Source organism: Micropterus dolomieu, linkage group LG04, assembly GCF_021292245.1.
Source record: "Micropterus dolomieu isolate WLL.071019.BEF.003 ecotype Adirondacks linkage group LG04, ASM2129224v1, whole genome shotgun sequence".
NCBI lineage: Eukaryota > Metazoa > Chordata > Actinopteri > Centrarchiformes > Centrarchidae > Micropterus > Micropterus dolomieu.
The window spans coordinates 9,207,434-9,226,817 of NC_060153.1; positions in this window are offsets into that span (position 1 = coordinate 9,207,434).

The window sequence follows — 19,384 nt, forward strand, 5'->3', positions numbered from 1 at the left end:
TCAACTAAGCGTTTCCTGTAGTTGCAGATCAGACCTGAACAACGGTCAGTATGAATTTTGGACCATTCCTCTTTACAAAACTTTTTCAGTTCAGCAATATTCTTGGGGTGTCTGGTGTGATCTCACTCTCTTGAGGTCATGCCACAGCATCTCAATCGGGTTGAGGTCAGGACTCTGACTGGGCCACTCCAGTATTTTCTTCTGAAGCTATTCTGTTGTTGATTTATTTTTGTGCTTTCGGTCATTGTCCTTTTGCGTAACCCATCTACTGTTGAGCTTCAATTGGCGGACAGATGGCATTACATTGTCCTGCAAAATTTCTTTATAAACTTTGGAATTCATTTTTCCATCAGTGATAGCAACCTTCCCAGGCCCTGAGGCAGCGAAGAATCCTGAAACCATGATTCCCGCTCCAACATACCTCACAGTTGGAATGAGGTTTTGATGTTTGTGTGTTGTGCCTTTTTTCCTCCACACATAGGGTTGTGTGTTCCTTGCAAACAACTCAACATTGGTTGGTTTCATCTGTCCACATCTGTTTCATCTGTCAGTTTTCAGCTGACACTAGGACTCTTTAGCATTGAACATTCTGCGATGTGCTTGTTCAGTCATCTTTGCAGAAAGGCCACTCCTAGGGAGAGTAGCAACAGTGTTGAACTTTCTCCATTTATAGACAGTTTGTCTAAAGTGGACTGATAAACATCAAGGCTTTTAGAGATTCTTTTGTAACCCTTTCCAGCTTCATGCAAGTCAACAATTATTCTTTAATTAATTAATTAATCTTAGGTCTTCTGAGAGCTCTTTTCTTTGAGGCATGGTTCAGATGAGGCAAAATTTAAATTTTGTGTTTTTTATAGGGCAGGACAGCTCTAACCAACACCTCCAATCTTGTCTCGTTGATTGGACTCCAGGTTGGCTGACTCCTGACTCCAATTAGCTTCTGGAGACGTCATTTGTCTAGGGTTCACATACTTTTTCCACCCTGCACTGTAAATGTTTACACAATGTGTTAAATAAAAACCAGACTTATAATTGTTTGTGTGGTATTAGTTAAGCAGACTGTGTTAGTCAATGTTTGTGACTTAGATGAAGATCAGATCACATTTTATGACCAATTTATGCAGAAATCAAGGTAAGTCCAGGAAAAGGGTTCACATACTTTTTAATTAACACACACACACACACACACACACACACACACACACACACACACACAGATCAACATTTTGCTAGATTCTTGCAACTCATTAAGGGCATTTTCTCTTGCTAGAGTCACCAGAGCTTACCATGATCTCACTTTTCTGACTTTTCTGTCTGTTTAGCTACTTTTCTGTAGCTAAATATTCTCTTAGTGCACACCAGGTCAGTTAAACATGCAAAAATGTAAAATTAGTCTTACTACATAGTTGTAAATTACAAAATAATGTATGATATAATATTTGATTCTTGGGTTTAAATCTCAGTCACTTTAACCTAGACATTTCATTTAGCTGTCATGGCTCCCATATAATTTTCCTGATTCCTTTTCAAAGAAATTAGGTGGTAAATCTGTGCTCTGACTCAGAGTATTGCTTCCATCTTATGTTTAATTAGTACCAAATAACATAGTTGTGTTTATTGCAAAAGTCATAGTAAAGTATGTAAATGTCACCAGTGTAGCTTTTGTTTTCTACACATGTAGCCTACCAATCTGCATGCCTGCAACATCATACATGCAATGACATCACCGCTGTCTCATCATGCCACCAAAAGGTTCTGCTCTTACATGGACTCCAGCTGCATTTATCTCCAATTTCCTTCCATCTGGTTTGAGTTCCATTCAAAGCCAGTCATGATAAAAACAGGCTTTACTTTGCAAAATGCAATGCAGTGATACAGGACATGGTTAAAATTCAAGGAAATCTGTGTTCCTCAGCGATGGCTCTGAGGTGTGTGCAGTTCAGAGTCAGTGCTCATCAGCAGGAATGTTTGTGTGCGATCATCTGGTCCTTCATGATGGCAGTGGAAAGCGCTATCTTAAATACTGTTTCATGAGCTTGGGTAAAATAATCCTGGGTTTTTCTGAGGTTCTGACATATGGTGAACATAGTTACTGTTATGCTTATAAGGGGCAGTTTGATCCTGAAATACACGGTTCTTATTAACCTGTAGGTAACTACCATCTATTTGCCCCTATTTCCAGGAAAAATGCCTACAATAATACCCAGAATGAATCAGGAATAACTCCTCAACTAAATGCATAATTCTAAAATTTTTCTAAAATAAACCAGGCGAATGTCCATGTTTTGGCCATATTTACTGTTTATATGTTCACTGGTATTAGGAGTTTTCTTTAAAACACTATTTCTGTCCATACAACCACGTCCCAAATAACTTAAAGCTTCCAAAACACTGAAAAATTTATAAAAACAGTGAATATTCATCATTCTGGAAGTGGGCCATATCTCTTCGTCTTGAGCAGATGAATCGTTTAGTATATTGGATGTCTGTGTAACTACAACGAGTCGGCCAGTAGACAACGATAAAGACCGTCTGTTCCAAAACAACACTTTTCCTCTCGAACCAAAACTTAGAGAGAGTCTGTGAGTTTGATAATTTGATTGATATGAGTTACAGCTGATCAGAACTGGAGCTGAGCTTTCTTTAGAGTGGTAAGACGGTGGTGTAGGATGAGATGGGAGATATCTAGAAGGCAATAACCGCAGCCATGCACAGTGTTCACATAGCAATTTATGTTGTGATATAAGCTTATTTAGATGCTTGGTGTTTGATGTGTGTTTGGTATGGCTAAAAATGGTTGGTTTGAGATTCTAGATGAGCCTCCTAGCTTCACAGAGGTGTGTGGCATGGATAGAGTGCCAAAATACTAGGATCAGACATCTCTCATTTGCATTTTGCACAAAAATCGATCTACGTCCCCTGTGCAGGCTAAGTCAGGGCTTAAATGTAGCCACTGTCTGAGTATGTTAGATTAGAAAGATTAAAATGTATTTAAAATGCATTGAACAGAAATGTAATACTTACTTTCCCATCTGGTGAATGAAACCTATACCAACTTATAACCATAAGGACATTTCATTTGAGTTTAAATGTTTCTTCATTATAGCCTTTCCACACACACTCTTCACCTTCTTCTCCCAAAATTATTTTCTGATGAACCATCATTTGACAATATGTTGTGCTGCCTAACTTAGTCTTTACAAATGACTTTCATTATTATAAATGTGGATCAAATGGATGTATAATAATAGTTAAAATTGAATTTCAGGGATCTGATAATGGTTAGACAAATAAATGTATCACACGTTCCATCTTTCATGTTCATGTTCAGTAGAGCCCGACTTATATGGGATTTTTTAAAACTGATACAAATTTTGATATTTGAGGACTTTAAAATTTGATATTCCGATATACCGGCTTATATTATTTTTTCCCCTCCTTTTCAGAAACACAAAACCCTTGTTATGTGTAGTTATGAGACTTCACCAAGATCCATCCGTCCATCGTCAACCGCCTATCCCGTATACAGGGTCTGGAGCCAATCCCAGCTGACATCGGGCGAAAGGCGGGGTACACCCTGGACAGGTCGTCAGTCCATCCACACATAGACAAACAACCACTCACACCTAAGGACAATTTAGGGTCACCAATGAACCTAGTCTGCATGTCTTTGGACGGTGGGAGGAAGCCGGAGTACCCGGAGAACCTGAACCCACGACCTTCTTGCTGTGAGGCGACAGTGCTAACTACTGCACCACCGTGCTGCCCACCTCACCAAGATGACATGACATAATGTAATTTAAAAATAAACAGTAACATAATTGTACTAACAATGTTGTAACATAACTGCTGATTATGTCAGATTATTGCTGTGTTTTGTGGTGGATTTGTGGCAGGTGTTAACAAGAGGGGAGTGCCAGAGTGCCCTCTGGTGGACAAACTATGCAATGACAACACTCATAACATGATTGAAGCATCCTCTTTCTTTATTAAGTGCCATTTATCGGCTGTTATAAACACCAATACTGATTTATCTACAATTAGCCCAATGTAGGATAATATCAGCATCCCGATTTATCGGCCGGGTTCTAATGTACAGTAGATGATAGTAATAGCCACAAATCATTATTCATGCCACCATCATATATGTTACGTACTTATTCGTCACACGTGGCTTTGATATAGGACTCAAGAAATGCTCATTACTACAAGATTACCAGAGCCTGATAAATCCCTCTGCTTTATGATTCTCTCGTCAACGCACCATGTCAGAATAAGGCCAGACAGCCTTGGGAACATTACCTCAGTAGCCAGAGGCTCAATATAAAGAGATCACAGAGGGAGAAAGATCATGCATCAAATGATGGTTCGTGAGTACATCAAAGGAAAGCATCTGTTTCGCAACCTTGGAGAACTCTTTAAAAAAAAAGGATTCCCGGCTCCGATACAACTGATACACTGTCAGACACCAAAGGTGGGCTGTATAAATACATAGCATCTTCTACAGCTTGCATGACCCTCCTCAGTGAGGGTCCCACGGATACCGGATGCAACAGCTGAGACAGAGAAAACTGTATATCTGTAACTGTCACCAACAGAGTGGAAAGACTGCTTGGTACAATGTCAACAGATATTTTGAAGAGGGACAGGACACGAGTGAGATTATTTTAAAATTTTGGTGTTTTGGTTACCATGAGGAATTGATAAGTTGATGTTAAAGCCAACAGACTGTAAACATGCTGTATATGTGAATTATTACTGAGGCATCATTAGAGTGTGGCTTAAGTATTTATCCAAATGGAGGCATGTCAATGAAAAATTGTCATCTAAAATTTTGCCTTGAGGAACTCATAGAATGTCATATATATAAATTCTATTTATAGAACACTAATCAAAAACGCTATGAGAGGAATTGGAGACTCTAATTAAGTCCTGGACCTGTTCTCAGCTCAGAATTAGAGGAAGCCAACAAGTATGGTTTATGGTATCAGAGGGTGCACCCAGGTCTGTGGTGGTACGAATATTCAGATAATTGACTTTACTAAAAGTTACATACAGTAACAATAAGTACACACAGACACAATGTATTGTTATTAAATATTAAAGAGTGAAAGTCCTACATTCCAAATATTACTCAAGTAAAATGACTGCAAGTATTATCAACAAAATGTAAAGTATCTAAAGTAAAAGTGCTCATTATGCAGAAAAGAAAATCCACAGATATAATATTATATGTGACATTATGGGGTTATCAATACTGGTGCATGTACACGTAGTATTTTATTAATTGAGGTGGAGCTAATTTTAGATACTTGTAAACTATTTTATATAAACTTGGGTAGTTTGATCCATAACAGTGCTTCATATTTTATAAAGCCATATATTGTGTCCTAATCTATCCTAATCCTAATCTACTAAATTAACAACAACTGTAACCACATGTAATGGATTAGAAAGGACAATATTTGCCTCTGAAATGTAGTGGAGTATAAAAAAAAGTAGAACAAAAGCACACTCAGGTATAGTACAAGTAACTTAAAAATTGAAATTGTACAGGTACAGTACTTGAGTAAATGTACTTTGTTATGTTTCACCTCTGTTTAAGATCCATAAGGTCTAAACATTTGAAAGAGTTTATGGTTGCCTGTGTTTTAAGAAAGTGCCAATGACCAAAATGTGAATGTTTTAGTAAGTGGCCCAACTTAACTAAGATATCAGACAGCAATGGCCAATTGCCAACATTCTGGCCCCTGCAACTGTTTCTTAAAATATATGTAATTGAAATGTCCAGAGCGTCCATTTTCCGTGACAGAGCAGCTTAGATACACATCTGCCCACAATCACACGCCGCTTAACGGTTGATAATTAGCAGATTCCCCTTTTAAGACTTTCTGATAATACAACAATCAATAGCATCAGAGTCACTGTGGCAGAGCATTTCTGTATTTCTCTCCCACACATTTCAGTCTGTCATCTCACTATGCTCTGGTTTCTATCATTGAGACAGAGTGTTTAACTTTTAACAAACATTGAAACAGACTTGATTGGACTGAATATTGGAGTAACTTTCTGTTTTAATTTAAGTGGTTTGTGTATATAGTTTAAATGGACTAAACCTGTCAGACCCTTCAACATTAGCCCCATTTATGTAGTTTGGCATGCAAATTCCTATTTGGAGATCCATGGTTTATTAAACCTGAACAGTTTGTAGCAGTCAGCTTGTTTGTGTTCACAGGTGCAATTCAATAAAGAAGGAGAACACTGGCATAAAACACTCCCACTCAGGAGATCACATTGTAGGCTCCAGGATTGTTTGATTGAAGATGAGCGTTTCTTGAGGGTGCAAGATCCTCACATGTTGCCAGAGAGTGTAACTCTGACCACTGCCAGGGGCACTAGGTAGCAGAGCCAAGCCAGAGGTTTAACATAGCATGCCTTTGTGAAACCAGGCATGGAGAGAGGAGATGTATGCCATGCGAGAAATGCAGTGAGCCTGTAATGTCTCAAACTAAATGGAATTTGGGAAAGACGCAGTGCAAATTGACCACAGACACACTGAAAAAAAGGTGGAAGGTCACTGTGGACCACATCATGAACTGCTGAGAGTTTTCAATATGGGATTAACTTTATTGAATAATAACTGATTACACTGAAGTGACACTAAGTGGATTAAAATATCGTTGTATGCAGATTAGTAAAGCACATTTAGCATTACAATTTTAGGGTTGTTTAACCTTAAATATATTAGTTAAATCAGTTGTTTCTAGACCCCTAACAGTTATATAAAAGCATATTCAATTGATATTCACATGTTTGTGAAAACCTGTGGGGCTCACATGTGAAGAAACAGTTTATTCCTATAATCATTCTAATTATCATACTGATAACAGGGGATTTTAACAGCCTCAATGATTTGCAAGAAGCTCCCAGAAGTCACGCTGCTCCGACTGCACCAAAGTGTAGATGCTAGTGAGTTTTGGCCGATAAACACACAATTAAAATGATCCCATGTTGGACACTCAGTAATTAGAAGCTCAATGAGATGATGGCTCTTCAAAACTCTTTATATGACATTAACGCTCAGGAGTAACTGTGGAGGCTATCCTGCTTTGTGTTTAGTAGTCAGATTACAGAGTAGTTTTGCCTAACATAAGGTGAGTTTGGGTGAACTATTGCTTTACAGTTTTATCATCTGCATAAAATTAGCCTTTTCCCATAGCACATGGGCAAACAGCATCCACACAATAAAAAATAAGTTTAATTATAATGTTGAGATAATTATTTTTTCTGATTCATGTGGGCAATGGCAAACTTAAAATAGATACAAAATTGGAGTGCAGTTGTTTTTCCTGTTGAAAATACGTGAGATGAGAGTGGATCAGATGGGAGGTGCTGCTGAGCAGATGAATCACAGTGCACAGTGCTATTGAAATGTACTTCACTACAGCTGAACTGACTACTGCATGTTAACATCTGGACATTGAAATCAGTTTTTTCCCCCAAAAAGCTGCAGAGGAGGGCTGCGCCTCCTATCCTGCAGCACTTTCAGAGTATGGGAGAAGATATGACTACTTTCTGAACAAATTAAAAAATTCAGTTTGTGGACGTCTGCACTGTTAAAGCAGAAACTAACAAACCCACATAGGGTAAATGGACAGAATGTAGGTGAAGGCAGAGGGGCACGAGGAGGTCAGAGCACTTGGTAAATTAAAGCTGTGGTGCCCTTTATATAACGTTATGTGTCCAATTGTACACATTTAATCAGCCATTTGTTTTGGCAACATTTTATTAGCCTACATTTTGTGAAGCAGCACTAAATGAATGAGTTTTGGCAGGAAATAGAGACAAGCATCACACTGTGCTGAGTCAGCTGAAGGCTAGCCTACCACACCCATCACATCTCAGGGTTCCATTTTGGAACTATATTCTTCACCACCACCAATTTGTGAATATATTTTTTTCCCTTTTTTGCAGGAAGATGGTCAGCTATTTATTGAACAGGCTTACTAGGACCCTGGGAATGTACTTTACAATCACGTGGTGTTGAAACATTCGGGAAAAAATTGTTTGAGACTAGGAAAATTCAAGTTTGTACACAACTTTACGTGTTTACTTTTTATTTAACAGAAACATGGTGGACGAAAGTAAATGCTTTTTTATTAATTCATGTATATTATATAGATTTTTAGCTTACATGTAATTTGTAATGTGGTATTAGATTATAACCGTTACTTGCTGTCCACGCAGAGTGACCTAGATTAGATATTTATTAGCATTACCCTGATAACAAGTCAGGTAAAGCGATATTTTAGTGCTTTCAAGGAATGTACAAGTGCAGCAACAAATCTGGGATAAAATCACTAATCAGTTTCAGCATACTTGGATAGCAACATTAAATACATAACAACACATCACCCAGATGCTACAAAAACATCCGTGTCATTTCCACATTACGACTTAAAGCTCATGACACGCTGAAGTCAGAAGAGCGACTTCCCAACTCAGGAAATGGGACCATATAAGGACCACGTGATAATCTTCTGATTGAAAACCACTACAAATTATTCATTACTCTGGTTTTGATTTTTAACCTTATTGCTTGGTATCATGTTGGGATCAGAGTAAATATGACACAAAGACAAATAGCCAGATATAATGGGTAACTATGATATTTTTCGACCAGGACCCTATTTTCCGTGTCTTTGTGAATTGAGAATTGAGACATTTTTTGAAATTGGTCCAGTATTATGCGAGCGTGCTGCAGCTATAAATGTAAATGCTCCGTATTTGTATAGCGCCTTTCTAGTCTTTTCGACCACTCAAAGCGCTTTTACACTACATCTGCATTCACCAGTCAAACACATTCATACACTGAGCCTAAGTGCTCAAACAGAAACTGACATTCAGGTGCGGAACAGCCGCCAGGGGCAGCAATAAACAAAATAAACTAATGAAGACTCAAAATAAACTAACTTTGTTTTATTTTAACAATATATTTATCTTTAGATTTGACTGAAGGTTTAAATATTAGGTTTAAATAATATATAGCTTAGAATAATGACACTAAAGGCTGAATTACACCTATATCTGTACATTAAAAATGCATTGAATGGTTTATTGAAAAACTGTAAAGTCACTTTAAACATTGACAATGAAAAGGTTTTATTTAACCATTATCAGAAGAAGTTAGGGCTGGTGTTAATACCAGTTAATCAGCTAAAGGATACCAGGTCTGCCAGCTGATTGCTCAGGAGAATCAGACTGTTGATGTCATAGGCTAAGACATGGCTGGTCTTAAATAGTCTATAATTTGTCCTAACAGGATCAGTGCCACAGTTTCTAGTCATGTTTTCTATACTCACACACTATGTGTCAGCTGGTTTATATAATCCAGTATCCAGATACTCTTGACCCCTATCATATTCTGTCCATATGCTGCAGTTCACGCTGAGTTCATGACGTCGACTCATATGAAGACATAATGGGTACCTGTGATTGACTTCCCACCGCTTTTGCCTGCAAAATAGCGTGGTGATGCGGTTTCAGCCTCTCCCCAGCACAGCTCACTCAGGCAATCTCAAGTTCCCCCATATTATCTGATGTACTGCTATCTGATGCCACGATTGTATTTGTCTTGGACATTGTTCTAGCTTTGATCATAAATTGCGGTAATTACTTTGGGCCTTATCCTTCCCTCTGGAAATAATGCGTGGAACAGGAGAAGCCAGTGCGTACACAGCAACAAACACGGAGGCCTACAGTATGTGGGAGCGTCAGTGAGAGGATAAATTGCCTGATTAAATGCAGCCTTTATGTTTTTCATCCACAATGCACTTCGCAGCTCAGCTACCTATGTGTAGCCACTTAGCAGCGCATCACTCGAGTCCAGATATGCTAACGAAACAGGGTGTTCTGTAAATGAACCAGATCTCTTTCTGCCTCCTCCTTTCCTTTTGATCCTTACGTCTCGAAGCACAAATTCATAAATGAGCTGAACCTGAGATGTGACTACAGGGAATTGTTCATTATGGACTCAGCAGCAATCAAGACAAACAACAGACTGTGTGACTCATTTTGCTCCCTGAATACTACATGGGCCACACAATTAACCCCACACTTGCCACATGGCCTTTCATCTACTTTACACAAAAATAATGTCCTTTGGAGCCTCCCCTCAACAGGAAACAAACATGTTTGAATTCCATGTGCTGCATGCATACCGTGATAACATTTTGTAATTGGAATTCCTGTCATACTTCACTGTAACTTCCTGGAATATCACGAACCTCTGTCTCTGGGAATTAAACACCAGAACCTCAGTGTGGTTATCCAGAAACATGGCGACAGAAATTCCCAAAATTCTCTATTTATAACCATAAAACCTTTAATGATGTGCGATCCAACCCTTCCAGTGGTGTTAGGACACATTTTTTTAAAGGCAAAGAGGTTGTGAGAGAGCTGATCATCCTTAGCTCTCCAGTTTTCCCTTTGGAAATCGGACATACTGGAGCTGAACACGTAACACTGAACTTTATTAGGGTATTTGTTTGGTATATTTTTGTCCCTAATGTTTAAAATCATGCTTGCTCTCAGACCCGGCAATATATAACATGATAATTTGCACTACCTTTGTGAGAGTGTCCTCCCAGGAAGAACAACAGCATCAGCATATGTTAATGTCCATGTGACAAAGCCATCAAGCGGCAGGAGTTATTATGACGGGAACAAAAGTTGGAAGTAATCAATCTGCGTTTGGAGGGAGTCAAGGTGAAAGGATGGGTCAACACAACTTCACACTTTAACATGGGAGTCCGCTATTCTCCTTCACTGTTTCAAAATGATAGTGAACAATGTTTTGTTTGTTTTTTTTAAAACATGACCACAATCATCCCCAAACCTTAACCAAACGATTATTACTGGAACCATGATGATGAAGCTCCCCTAACCTAATAAAGTGCTAATTTTAACCCAAATGATGATTGTTCTCTAACTCTCACCAAGTCGTTTTTGTGCCTAAACCTAACCAAACCTTAAGCATACCATTGTCAGATCATTAGGCAAATGATGCAGTTATTTGTTCCCGCTTTGAATGGCACACACAAATCATGCCGTTCTGCCGAGATATAGGCCGCACACCAGAAACCACTTCTATGTGGCGTTCTAGACACGGACAGACAAAATATTTTGTCGTTTGATTTGGAGGATCTTTTGGAAGACGAGTGTAATTTTTGCAGCAGCATTTGACAAAACAGTAAGATCCATTTAGTAGATGTTCTGGAGCTTTTGACCATATCACATGGTCCTAATCAGCAGATTGAGCTTCTCACCTCAAAGCAAGAAGTTCTAAGTGCAGCAAACATCAGCAGTGTCATGTAGCACTGTGTCAGTTGACACCCCATACACCACACAGATAGCAGAGCTAGTCAAGGTAAAGTAGTGAGTGTTGCTCTTTTTTTTATGAAGCGTTGACGTGTGTCGATGTTGAAAAATAGACAAGGGGTGTAAAATGAAAACAATGGGTTGTAGTGAGCGTCTCAAGCTGATGTGTGTTGCCCTTTAGAGGTGCTCTGAATTATGGAAAGAAACATCTAAGCAAACTCAATCTGCTGATAAGGACCATTGCATACAGTTGAAAGCTCAAGATTAGCGTCTAAATGAACCATGAGGTGAGATTGTTCTGACCATGATCATCTTATAAAAAGTAGAGGATGATGAATTTCCCACATATTTCTTGTTCAGTTACTACAAAGCCACAAGCTGAGACACACACTGATCTAATGTAAAAAATGTGACTGGGATTTGACCATTGTTTCTGGGATTTGAGCCAAAAGTCGAGAATGGTAATCTAGGGAATGTCATTCTCTAAAACCAAATTCCACACACATTAGTTTGAGATAAAATGTTCAATGTGTATTCAGGAACGACCATCGCTTTTTGGAATATTGGAGTATTTGATACATTTTAAGGGAATTCTAAAGCCTGACCAAAGCTGTGCTTCAAAATAAAACGACTCTTGACAGAGCAAATCTTTGCCAGTACCTCCAAAAGAGCTCATTTTGAGCAAAAACAGGACTGGATGTGATTTTAGAATCATCCCCAGCCTTACAGGGAATTGTGTAACACTTGGGCTCTGTTGAGTTCCACAACATTTCTTATTGGAAAACAACCTCAGTACACAGTGCAGGAAATATGCACCCACCAACAGTATCAAGTGTGTATCCTGGGGGAGGTCATTACTTTATGATGTGATATGTTCTAATGCCAGCGTGTAATGATCCACCTCAAGACAGTTTGTTCACTGTCTTCTGCAAGTGAATACTGCTGTTCAACATAAACACTCTTGACATTTCCAGGCCCGGATTTAATGTTGTTCACACAGATCAATTAAGCCTTTCCACCGAAGAGGAAAATTATGTTCTCATTTCAATGATGAATGAAAATAAGTTGCCAGCCATGTCTCCGCACTTTATGGGAATATCCGGTGTTATGCCGAGTTTTGCATGTCTGCTGAGAATTGCATGCACCTGTGCTTTTAAACGCTATAATATTCCTTGTGGGGTTCATCATTGGTGATAAATGATTCGAAGTATGTATTTTATGAACGTTTAGAGTCGTTAATATTTTATTCAGGAGAAGTATCATTCATTGAGATTCAGCAAAAATATGTGGTGATAACCCCGTTTGATCAGTGTGCAGAGCACAGTGTCTGAAAAGGACCTTTAAGAGGCGAATGCATAATTCGGCAGAACAGATAATGAAGGCTACCTGCCGAGATTTGCATCCAACTCTTTTTTCAGCACAAATGAGCGTTACCAGTCTCAAGGTGCATGAAATTCTCAGCAGGCCTGCAGAACTCTGCACAACTGGGCATGACGCTAACAGCAGAAACAGCTAATCAGTCGTGAGTTACAAATTCGCTATGTCAGAACTTATTCGAAATAAGTGTTTCCATCTCCCAATTTTACACCTCAAGCGAGCGTAAAAACATGCGTCAAAATTCGCATTGAAAAACGTTGATGGAAACACAGCTAGAGGCATCTAGCGGTGAGGTTTCAGATTGCAACCACTTTTTTTAAATGTGTGCTTGGTGCTAGCACTCTGCGTTGGTCAAAACTGAGACTGAGAAAACGGGGACACAGGACATTAATATGAATCCAGTTGGCTGGTGAAGTAATGTGGCAAGCCATAAAGTTACAAATACAGTATTTTGCAACGGATAAAGCTAGCAACTGGTTGGTATTAGCCGCGAAGCTAACGTTATTTAACTTGAGCCAACTAAAACACAAAATCCCAATATATTTCACATGCTTTGCGGTAACATTACTTTACCAGTCCATTAGATTGAAAGCCAACTCTGTGTTGATTATTTTGAAAATAAATCTTATGTCTCTCCATGGCTCGGTGACCGTGTTTCGCCTCAGTTTAGCCTGGCAGGCTTCAGCACATAAAACCTCTTTGTTGTTTTTTTTTCCTCAGGCGGAGTTTGTGTTGGAGTCTGTCTTGTACTAGGAACCGGACGTTTTTTGGATTTAGCGGGTTCTATCTTGTTTGCTGCAGTGTAGGCAAGCAGCTTGGTAGCGCGCAAGAACGTCACTGTCTACGTAAGCCAATGGATTTCGTGGAAAATCCAACTCAATTTCTTCACATAGGAAGCTGCATAGTGACTGTTACAAGCAACTGAGGAAGCTTGCGAGTGGTTAATTTTTATGTGATATTATCCACATACATGCCAAATAATTGGCATATCCACACCTTATATAGTTGACATGATGAACATGTTTGCGAACACAATTGGCAGTTTCCATCCACCTGATTAAGTACTGACCACCGTTTTAGCTCTGTTATGATCTCCACCAACTCCTGAAGGTAATATCTGGCTCTTTAGCTAACCTTGTCTGTCTGCCATTGGGTGCTGGGCTGGTTTGTGTAAAGTGGCGTTATAAGAGATTTCTCACTTGAAACAACTACTTGCTATGGCCAAAAATGATGCTATTGAGAGAGGGGGAAAGGATCAACAAACAGTTAAGTCAGAAATCCAAAACAATGATCAGAAAGTCACTAAAGTGGTTGGTTGACATGAGTGGGACTGCAGAGTAAGGTCATAACTGTCTGTGGGTTTGTCACTACCAGCAACACCTTTTCATACACATTATCAGTTCACCCACTCTTGAAATAAAAGAATACTGACTGCTTTACAACTTTCACTTTCACTCTACACTAACACATTAAACTGCTTGGAGTGCCCCCTAATTCATTTTGCTGTACGTCAAGGTTAAGTTAATGACTAGAAATGTAATTTTGTTTACTGTTCCCTAAAAAGTCAAGCCTTCATTCAGCTCTGTTTGGAGTTTCTTGCCTGAGGCTCAGTTTGCTCTTTCAGTCATCAGTTGTGTCACAGACTGAACCTCAAAATTATAATATTATCCTGTATTAGCCTAAGGATAAGGACCTCCAGTAAATGAACACCCTGTCTGCTGGCATTCATATACTGTAAGTACACATAAGCAGTAATATCATCAGAGTGTAAACAAAAAAATGTTTCAAAGTTTGTGATTCTTTCCCAGGAACAGTTTTTGTTCTGCAGCAACCCATCCAAAAAGCTTCTTGTTTTGCCTGCACTGTTTTCACTACACTTCCATTTGGCCCATTTTTTGGCACAATTCTGACCAAAGCGGTGTTTAGTCTTATCTTGTAGGTGAAGGCTCATGATATTGTATCTGGGTTATAATATATATAATGAACTTACAATACAGTAAAGGTTATACACCATAACATTTATGTACAATATGAAAACAGAACACAAAGGTGAGTGTTCATTCTTGACCTTCAGGTGTCGTGTCTTAAAGTAATAGTTTGAGGAATAGAAATACCCCCCTCACACACACACACACACACACCTTTTTCCGGTCTTTATGCTAAGTTAAGCTAACCTGCTGCTGGCTCCAGTTTCAAATTTAATGAGTAATATTTTGCCTCTAAGGGTGTACTTACACTAGGCGATCCGTACCGTGCCCAAGCATGTTTAACCCCTAAAGTCCGGTTAATTTGAGTGTGTTTGACAAGTGGGCCCGGGCAGGGTTAAGCTGGACTCCGGCATGGTACGGCATCTAGTGACATAAATCTAGACATAAACGCCACTGTGCCATGCACCTCAACAACCCAGCTGTGATCTAATGTTAACATAGCTATCCTTTTTAGCTAGGCTCTTTACATGCTTGCTAATAACTTTTTTTAAGGTGGGTCTCCGACATTGACAGCTTTATGTTGCATGCAGCATTGTTCATGAGAGAGTGAGGGAGCAAGACGAGGTGCTTAGCGAATATGTGCTCTGCATGCAGCTCTGCAATAAAATACGCTTTTAAATTGGCCTAGTAAAGAACAAAATCAAAAATCAATATGTGGTGATCAATGACGTAAACGTGCTCCGGCTTGGATAGTTAGGCGCGGTGTGAGCGCAGGCCTGCGGGGGAGTGTGGAAGGGGGACAATCGTGCTCGGGCACTTAAGGCAACCGGGCCTAGTGTGAGTATGCCCTGACTCTCAGGAAGAAGCATATTTACCTAAATGTCTGTCACTGTAAGTCTGCACGAGCCATGATCTTAAAGCCTTGTGCAGACTACACGATTTTCAGCATCGGCCGATGGCTGTGCCACTCACACTACACAACTTGCTGTCTTGTGAAGGGAGTGTTGAAGTCGTTGTGGCGTTCACACTACATGACTGATCGTGACAGTGGGTCACACACTACACAAGCTGACAGCGGCTGTGTCACCCCACGCTGGTCTCCAAACCACGTTTTGTCAAGAAAACACACGTGAAATGTGAAACGGGAAATGACGTGAACCTACACATAAAACAGCTGTTGTTTGTTATTATAAAGACAAAAAATGGGTGAACGAATGGATTAGCACACACAGGTAGCAGGGATTGTCTAAGGTACAGAGAGAGCTGGAGGTGAGTAAAAAGTGTTTTGCGGTGAAAAAGTAGCTGCCTGCTCTCATTGGCTGGATATGGATGTCGAGTCGACCGACTCTTCCAGATATTTGGCATGCTAGATATCTGGCAGATGTCGGCGATGTGTCAGAAATGTGTCGGGGAGCCGTTTTGATGCCTCGTTGTGTAGTTCACACAAAAGGACTGGCGACTGCCGATTGACCCCCGATCACAGCCTGACGGTCGCTGTGTGTGAACTAGGCTTAAGGTGCTAAATGGTTTGTTTGTGGTAAATATATTATTTATGTTTGTGGTAAATAAAATTAAATAAACAACTGACCAAGCTCTATTTGCTGACATGTGGTGGAAAGCTCTGGAAAAAAATAGTAAGGGGAACTTGAGTTAAGATTGTTCTTTTATCAAACAAAACGTTTAGTATTATAGATACAGCGGCGCAACTCATTGGCTTTCATTGCTAATAATCAACTTTAACATCCAATACAGTCCAAACACAGCCAATGTTTTCTGGTCAAAAAGCACGATTTTGAGGCTATTAATAAAAATACACATCCAAATTTGTTATGTGTGTTTTGTTATTAAAGTAGGACTCGATTGTGGAAATTTGTGATAAATGATGGGCTCAATGTGAAGACATTCAGTGAGCAGAGTGACCACACACTACTGAATGACATGACAATTGCTGACAAATTCAAACGCTGACTGTCCAAAATGCTTTCATTTTAACTTAATACATCTTTGAGTTTACCAAGTAGGTCTTAAAAGGACTTTTGAAGTGCTGGGGCTCAGAACATTTCTCCTACCCAAATGTATAAACCTCCAAATTGACGTGAAAACATGATGAGTTATGAGGCTGTAGCATGACATCAGCGACATGCAATATCACACACGAAGAAATGGCTTACCATTCACCAAAGCCAGGATCTTTTATGTTGGTCCAGAGAGTAGTTTTTGGTGTGTGGCAAGCAGTTTCTTTATATTTGATTATTTTGCATTGCCTGCATTTGACCAGCAACCAACTGAATTATACTGCTGTGGAGTAGATTTACTTATAGTTACTAATTTAATTATGGCTTCAAAAATGATCCAAACAACATAATTTACAGCTTTTTGATCATATCAGGATTTAACAAATTAATTTTGCTCCCTTGTTTACAGAGAGATCCTAAGCTGTGTGCTACAAACCAGCCTAACCATTATTTAAATGTAATATTTTATCTCATTTTGTTTAATGATTTGAGTCGATCTCATTGTAGTTGTTGTTTGTAGTTGTAGCTTATGTATTCCTCTTGGTTACACAAAGCAAATACTTTTCTTAAACAAAGGTATTTCAGATACTTTAGTCACTGTTTACAAGAAATCAAACTCCGGTGCTGTCACTGGCTCATGGGTTGACCTCTCTGTAACATCCTCAGCACAACACTGACACATCATCGCCTCTTGTGCTGTTATCGTAAAACGATGTTTATATATCAGACCTGTAATTTGCTTCAACCGGCAAGCTTTGTAGGTTCAGTTGTCATCAAAATATACATTTGACATGCTTCAGTTCAGCTGTGAGAAATGATACGAGGTAGTTTCTAATTGTTTCTAAGTACTTACAAATTTCTTAGTCAACCTTATTTTCTCCATTTTATGCTCACAGTCTGAGATGATTTTTGCTGGAGGGTTTAAAGTAATAGGTGGTGAAGGTTTCCAATTTCACATGACATGGCGCTATTATGTTCTAAAACAAATTCTGGGAAATGTTTTGAGTGTCATTTACATGCAAGAAGGGGGACATTTTGTTCTTCACTGTCGCCTGAGGAATGGTTCTTCTCTTTTTGCTGTGGTTTTCCCCACTGGCCACAGACACTTTGTTCACTTTCTTAAGGCAGAAATCCAACAAACGTCCACTGCATCTGCACGGTGACTGAGGAACAAAACATGCCCAATATGCATCACAGCTGCCCCCAACAACTCCCCGGGGAGGCGATGGGTCAACATGCCTCTCAGAAATTCTTAGACCCCTTAAGCATTTGAGCATTGTCAAAACCACCATGACAAATGTGGTTGTGTACCACAATTAGAGGCAACTGAAATTTTACTAAATATTGCAGAAGACTAAAGTGCGTTCATGACATGCTCTCTAAAAATGAGAATTTAAATTGAGTTTTTTTGACTGGGCTGTGTTGCTCTCACCACCAACCCAACCATTACCGTTTAATTTGGTTTGACTCAGTGCTTTTTAGAGTCTTTCTAATGTTTTTGAGACAGTCAGTGTAAATCAATGGTCTTTTCAAGTAGCAGACCTCCATGAAGCCTAACATCTGCTATGTAAATATGCTTGCCCCACACGGCTCTGCTTCATGTCACTCATCATGTTGTGGTGTCATTTCATGCAGTCACAGAAGCTGTCTTATATAATTTTTAACAAACCTTGCATACTGCAGCATTGCTATTCCACCGCCAGTATATTTTCACCTTTGTCAAGGTCAACTTTTAAGTCTTTTACACTTAACTGCTTTTCTGTCAGAGAGTGGCTGAGCGCCTGGCATCTATTATAGCACATATTGGATTCACACACGTTCAGAGACACAGAGGTAAACACATTGAATCAAAGAGTTTGTGTAGTCACAGTTGTCATACCTTCCCTGCTTGCACGTGGATCTTATTTGTAAAGCTGGAGTCAACAGCTCTTTTCATCTTTTATCTTGGGTTTTATTTTTTTGTTAGGCCTGTTTGCCAGTGACACATTGTTTGAAACCAGTGGCGTTGCTGGAAGCAACAAGTGCTTTGGTTTTGACTTTGACAAATGAAAACAGAAAGAACACAAAGCCTGTAAGACATTTAAAGCAATATACCTGTATTTTTCAACCTAGATCTTATTCTCATAATTGTGGCCATTCTGACTATGGGTCTTGCTATAGCTTTGCACTCCCTACTTCCGTTGTACAGACAAAAAAAAAAAGTTAAATATCTGTTCCAAGAAAACGAGTCTGTCAAAACAATGTATATCATGAGGACAAGCAGCATGGGCCTCCTAAAGCTTTCAAAATAAACTTCCATTTTACATTAATTATTTCAAACACTGAATCTGACCTTAAATAGACACAGAAATTTGCCCTAAGGATTAGCTGAAAGGATTTACATCTGGGGGAACTTGCTAACCATAGGAACTGCCTATTCATCTGCAGACAGCTTTTAGTTTTTTATGTTCTTTTTTTACATGTGTGAGGCTGTTGGCTGTTGGTCGGATTTAGCATGCATCCTAGCTGCAGAATTAGTAGCAAACAAGAAACTGACAGGCTCAGATTGTGAGATTGTGTCAATGGAGTCTGGAGGCTTTGAAAAGAGCGATATAGCGACTGTTTCTGGTTAAACAAAAAGGATCTTACTCTTTAAATAAGGGTCTATCTCTGTAAGGATCCTTTCTACAATGTTGTCAGACACAT